The sequence below is a fragment of the Opisthorchis viverrini genome, assembly GCF_000715545.1.
Source record: "Opisthorchis viverrini unplaced genomic scaffold opera_v5_23, whole genome shotgun sequence".
In the NCBI taxonomy this organism is placed as follows: Eukaryota; Metazoa; Platyhelminthes; class Trematoda; order Opisthorchiida; family Opisthorchiidae; genus Opisthorchis; species Opisthorchis viverrini.
The window spans coordinates 1,775,148-1,782,410 of record NW_008751679.1 but is presented as its reverse complement, the minus strand read 5'-3'; positions in this window follow the sequence as shown (position 1 = coordinate 1,782,410).

Sequence of the window (7,263 nt, the reverse complement as noted above, 5' to 3'; positions counted from 1 at the left end):
ATGCCGCAAACGAAAAGAAATCCAGTAAATTCTAGTATACCAGATAAACGTGTTTTTCCTTGAAATTAGAGAGCAAGCCGTTCCGTTTTTCCATGAAAAAACGCCAGGCATATGGGTACCGAATCACGGATGTGGGTCGAAACGAGCGAAGATAAAAACATGGTCGCTCCACACTTTAAGACGTGTGTTGTTTGAGTGATGCAGTTTTTTTCAGTTTGGTCCTACTTCAAAATCTGCAGCTTTCAGTTCACAGACCTACACAATAAATTACCGGTCCAAAGTCTCCTACATATGTTGAGCGGACCATTTTAACTAATGCTGAAGTCCCTTATAGTTGATGGGTGCTGCGTGCCAGTGTGACAGATGGATAGATAGATAGATAGATAGATAATAGATAGATAGATAGATAGATAGATAGATAGATAGATAGATAGATAGATAGATAGATAGATAGATAGATAGATAGATAGGATAGAAGATAGATAGATAGATAGATAGATAGATAGATAGATAGATAGATAGATAGATAGATAGATAGATAGATAGATAGATAGATAGATAGATAGATAGATAGATAGATAGATAGATAGATAGATAGATAGATAGATAGATAGATAGATAGATAGATAGATAGATAGATAGATAGATAGATAGATAGATAGATAGATAGATAGATAGATAGATAGATAGATAGATAGATAGATAGATAGATAGATAGATAGATAGATAGATAGATAGATAGATAGATAGATAGATAGATAGATAGATAGATAGATAGATAGATAGATAGATAGATAGATAGATAGATAGATAGATAGATAGATAGATAGATAGATAGATAGATAGATAGATAGATAGATAGATAGATAGATAGATAGATAGATAGATAGATAGATAGATAGATAGATAGATAGATAGATAGATAGATAGATAGATAGATAGATAGATAGATAGATAGATAGATAGATAGATAGATAGATAGATAGATAGATAGATAGATAGATAGATAGATAGATAGATAGATAGATAGATAGATAGATAGATAGATAGATAGATAGATAGATAGATAGATAGATAGATAGATAGATAGATAGATAGATAGATAGATAGATAGATAGATAGATAGATAGATAGATAGATAGATAGATAGATAGATAGATAGATAGATAGATAGATAGATAGATAGATAGATAGATAGATAGATAGATAGATAGATAGATAGATAGATAGATAGATAGATAGATAGATAGATAGATAGATAGATAGATAGATAGATAGATAGATAGATAGATAGATAGATAGATAGATAGATAGATAGATAGATAGATAGATAGATAGATAGATAGATAGATAGATAGATAGATAGATAGATAGATAGATAGATAAATAAATTGAGAGATGGATAGATAAAAAAATAGTTACATAGAAATCAGAACATTTGGTCAATTAAACTGAATGTATCAACCTAGCTTAAAGGGTGCCTTGAGTTGAGTACAACTGAGAGAGCAGTGTAGAACACTAGATGATGGATTACGATAAAACATTCGGGCACTATCACTGACAAGATAAGCAACACAAAAAGCAAGACCCTATGAGAACCAAAATTCGTGTGGATAGTCTAGAAACTGATGAGTCACTGGGAACTTAAGAGGTTTTAATACGTAAAGCCTGAATTCAAACTTACCTCATGAGTCTGTCGAGATAGAAAAACTCCAAATAAGTCAAGGTCATTGAAATGTTAAGCCAGTCAAGCTCAAAAAACTTGCTCTGTAGTTTGGCTTTCGCTAAAATGAATTTCGGAGAACAAAGACCAAACTTTCGACCTAATTATGTGATTGAAGCCACTTTTTGATGGTAGAACTGGCATAGAATCTTTGTTGATGGTCGATGAACTGATGAATCTCAAGGTGCGCACCAGCCATGCTAGAAAAATGCTTTGAAGTGGATGAGCAACCGACCGACAAAAGAGTCCGAACGGTCCAGGAACGGTAGTTGTTTCATCCCACTGTTGCATCCCGATAACATAAAGACGCCGGACTGAAAACCGCCGGCACCTATATACCGAGTACACTTTGGAACCAGGTCGCACGATGCAAGTGATGTGTGCATACTGAATTCTAAGGGCAAAAACGTTGGAACTGCCGATATGGTGCTTGATACGTTTGACGAAATCCATTCTTTATTCGACTACTGGCCCCACCCACTTCCTGACTCATTTGATAGGCTATTTCAATTCACCGTTGGAACTCCGATATGGTGCTTGATACGTTTGACGAAATCCATTCTTTATTCGACTACTGGCCCCACCCACTTCCTGACTCATTTGATAGGCTATTTCAATTCACACTTGAACAGTAAACTATTCTTATTTAAAGTGCTTTTCTCATTTTCAAATTAGGACGACTTAACTGAATCCTTCATTGATGTTGTTCATCAACTGAATGATCTATCTGCACAACAACTAAAACTAAAGTTAGTTTCTGAAAATGTTTACTTATCCAGTGCTATTTTCACATGATGTGAACCCGCCGTATTTTCTGTTCTGTTCGAAAAGAACTAAGACAAAAGACCATAGTTTGACTGGACAGATCAGCGCAGTTTCTTCAAGAGATTTCTTACCTGGTGGTGCAGGATAGAGCTCACGACTGGTCCCAGAAATGGATTAAGGTTCAAACGTTCTCCACAGAATGGATGTTGAGTTTGGGCTGCGATGTCCAGACGACATGTCAAGAACCATTGTGCAACCTTCTTGCACTCTGGGCGTGTTTCTTCCTCACTTAACCGTCATACAAATCAATACTGGAGTTTATCGATCCATAGGATTCTGTATAATCCCCTTCAGCTGCCTTCCTAGTTGTCTCCCCAGTAATAATATGGAAATGCCGGAATTTCTTTAAAACATCTTTCACAAAGGACTCCGAAGATAAACACTGGGATTCAGGAGGTGATGAACTCACCAGTAGATTGATCATTTGTTGGCTATCCTAGTGGAATCTACCATGCTGCACCAGACGGTTTTCAGGTCATCTGATCAGAAATGTTCATCTCATCGAATCGATCGTTTCAAGTACTCGCTGGCCTTGAACAGCAGGTGTACTTGATAGCTGACAAAGCGGATATGATATTGCGGAACGAAATAACCGAGTAATTGTATGCGTGTAATGTAATTCGCTTGTCAGCTGAGTACCCTTTCAAACTACCTGATGCGCACAATCTGATCACCGATACTAAAGGGTCCTCGACTCGATCAGTCCACCTTCCAAACTGCCAACCAGCTGGCTCTTCGTTCGGCTTTCCTATCTAAACGAGATCGTCACGATTCATCTTTCTTCAAAGTGTCAAGGTCATTGTGTTTTACCCAATGGGTTCTGAGTTTTCCGGACGCAAGAAAAAATACCCCAGTTCCGCTACTGAGAAACACTGAAGCGTGTTCCGCCGTATATCCCCGGTATACTGATAGGCCACTGCTTGGGCTTATTATCATCAGTTAAGTTGATTCTGAAAACAGAAGATTAAATTGTTGATCCAGTCTCCCTTCGTGGATAATACCAGCTTTTGAATCCGAGTCCTTTCAGTTGATTTCACACAAGATACTGAGATGACCGCTGTGGACTATTTCCACCGCGGAGACACATGAAATTCTTCTCAGATCTCTCACGGCAACTAGGCGGGGGATGACGAAAGGACAAACCGACGTTGACCATACACGGCGGCATGCACGCAGAGAAACGGAAATGAAAAAATGACTGTGTGAATAAAAATCATTAGCTCAATCATTACAGACTTGAAATTTTATGTTTGCCTTAATGTGGACTTGTATGCAGGATATTCTATCAAACCAATGGTTCCGCAACGAACTTATATCTGACTTCAAATCACATGTTCAGTTCGCCTGTGCTTAGTTTTCTGGCCTCTGCGGCTTGATTACAATGTGCCATCTATGCTTGTAGTACCTAATTTATCAGAATGTCTCTTCTCGGACAAGTCCTGGATACATCTCCCCTGCCGCTGTGTTTGGGAGAATCACACAGAGATCTGAAGCTGACAGCAACCTACGAATCAAGGCCAGCCGGTTGTGAGCAGATATTTTCGCAAATATATCCGACCGATTAACCCTATATAGGAATCTCTGGAGGCATGAATGAGTATAGCCTGACGCGAGCAGCTTTGAGTAGGCTCCTCAAGCCATCATGGATTACTCCGGAATTATCACCAACATCTATAAGGTCCATCAGTAATTTCTTCATGTCTACCTAACAAGCAATATCCTTCTGGATCCATTTTTCATTGCCGAATGAAAGACATTGGACTATCTTCCCAGGATGATCTATTACTCGGCAACTGACCAGTTCTCTACTATTTCAAGCGTTGATAACGTGAGTTGTCACCAGGCGGCTTCTTGATGAGTTCCTCCTGGAAAATCAGGTTCTAGAGATCCTCCTTATTATCGAGCTAAAGTCAACATTCTGTACAGTACGTCTTATGAAGTAGAAATACATGGATGTCTTGTTTGCCAGCTTGGTTGAACACATGGCAGGGCAACAGTTAAACGGCATACTCGGTTCCCGAACACAGCAAACAGGCCGCTCGTCTGCATTTGCATTTGCTCTCTCGTTTACAGCAATTAATATGCAGAAGGTCAATCTGTGCAACTGAAGAAAATTTACAGAGAAGTATTCAGTTTCTAAATAGCCCAGGTTGAAAGCGCGGATTCATAACCCATCATCATCATCATCATCATCATCATCATCATCATCATCATCATCATCATCATCATCACCATCAACAACAACAACAACAACAACATCATCATCATCATCAACAGCGTGACAGCAGTGTCCAACATCGATGCTTCACTGCCGTACGTCATGATTGTACGAGGGCTGGGATACTACCAGGGCGCCCACACCTTAACAGGAGGACGATTAGGGTCCTCAACCAGAGCATTTGGCTCAAAAGCCTAACCGCAAGCTAGCGGTGTTTGGCGAGAAATCCAAATGCATTACCATTTCTACGGAACAAGTCGCCACATGTTCCAACCCCCAACCTGGAGGGCCAGGAGACTGCGTTCGTCAGACCTCTAACCATTGACCAACCTGGTATGAGAGACTCTGTGAGTGTCGCGGGACACTCTCCAGTATAGCTCAATGGACCTCTGGGGTGCGCAAACCGTCACATCACGGTAAGGTCCAGTCTCTTCGTGACGGACTCAGACCCCAAATGGGATCTGATCAGAAAAAAAGCTGAAGATTACTACAGCTAAAAAATCCACAAACCTCAAATCCAAACGCGTCACTCAACGTAAACGTGACAACAGCCAAGAGATGAACTCGAGCCTTTTATCTCTAACTGTTAAAAGAAGATAGCCCTGTCAACCTGGTCAAATCTGAACGACATCCTGGTGACTTTACTGGTCACACTGAACAGGCCCTCACCGTCCGTACCTTAGCGATCGCTTCTACAACTGGTTGTTTCTGTCCCTCACTTTAATACGCACGGCTAATGTGGCCATCCTCCTCTGGTAGTACGTTGCAGGTCTGAACGCGATAACCCTCAGAATAGATGCAACTGACCGACTTGGATAGCGGTCAAAAAGTCTTTTACATTAGGCGCCAATTGTCCGTTATGAGCTATTCATTGTCGCGTTTTAGGAGTTTTTGCCTAATAATAATGGCATACTACTGTAAGAATTTCTGTCTTCTCAAATGATTTCATCCAGAGGGGTACTAAATGCTGGGGGCTGTTAGCTGAGGTAAGCAACGTACGCCATTCGGGCCTCCTGATAACACACAACAAGCGCTACGTTTCCAATCCCAGTGACCTTGTGCTTTCCATGTTTCACTTATTGCTAGATTCCAATTGGTAGTCCAGGTCAAAAGAATCAATTTTAACTACCCCTCATCTAGTTTTGCGTTGCATTGATATAGGTTGGGACTCGGTTGGAGGAGGTCCTCTCCCACAAATAAGCCGTTTCTTCAATGACAAACTTAGATCCGGCAGCATGAATAAGAGCCAAAGAACGCGCGTAGGTCTTCCAGCTGTTCGGCTAAACAAAACCTCTGCTGGTAATGTGGATCGTTCGGCCTGTTTAGCGGAGGCTTGATCCGACCTTATGCCTTCGTTCTGTGGGTACTTTTGAACTACAGCCTTCAAAACATCCCAGCTTTTCATAGAGGACACTACTCACAAAGCTGCTGAAAATCCGTCGACAGTCCACGACCAGCTTCGCCCTTCTTGGGGCTAATCGGGTAGGCGCAGTCCCCGAGTTTCCGTCAACTTTATGTTCTATTTGAACCCAAATTGGACTGTTTTCGAGAAATACACTCATTTGCAAATCAATTTGTTTTGTTTGTTGCACGTCACAACCGATCGTCTGCCGGGAGCAACACGCACAATGTGATTGGCGAACCGCAAAATCGTGACCTGAAATTCTATCTCAAGTGAGTTGCTTGGATTGATTGTCATCCAAGGTGGGCTTAGATGCGTTCCAGAGTCGTGGGCACTTTGATCAAATCAGACAATGCAAACTTTTTCACACTTGGTCCGAATGACACGGAAACAGCGTTTGCCAGGTTTGTCTGTCGAACTCGCTCATTCCATCAAGCTGCGGTTCACAGACATTTGCAGCTCAGCACCTCTAAAAGTGCAGTCAGACGGCTGATCAAATATGTCGATACGACACTACACTTCATTAAAAACCTTTGAGGAATACAACGCTTTATCATGATGAGAGTGGGGAATAGACTACTAACAACTATATCGCACTGCTTCTATACTAGCCTAAAAAGATATCACCTGTTCTGGACCACTTCAAGCTGTTTTTGTGTGGGACGAAACATTTCACTTTGTCTGAGCTAGAAGAATCGGTTGCTTCGACCGATTTTTTACAATGGACTGAACTGAAGCGCACTGCTGAACACAGTCTATGTAAAGCGGTCATAACGGAAGAGTTAAAACCGCCAAAAAAGTCAATCTGTCACAACTATGCATTCCGGTATACAAAGAAAAACAACTGTGATTATTTCGGTCAAGCTGCATCTTCCTTTCGGACTTCGATGCCCTCGATCCGCATTTCGTCTAAGACGTGTTCCAGCAAAATAGTGCTACGATCGTACCCTCGACTGGACTTCGACGATTGGATTCCTCCGATCTTTTCCAGATAAGCCCCACCAAATAATTAATCCCCGCCACCCAAAAAAGATTAGAAAAAAGAGGATATGACGTTTGTACTTTTGGTTTTTATTGAAGAGGGTGAAATTGGAA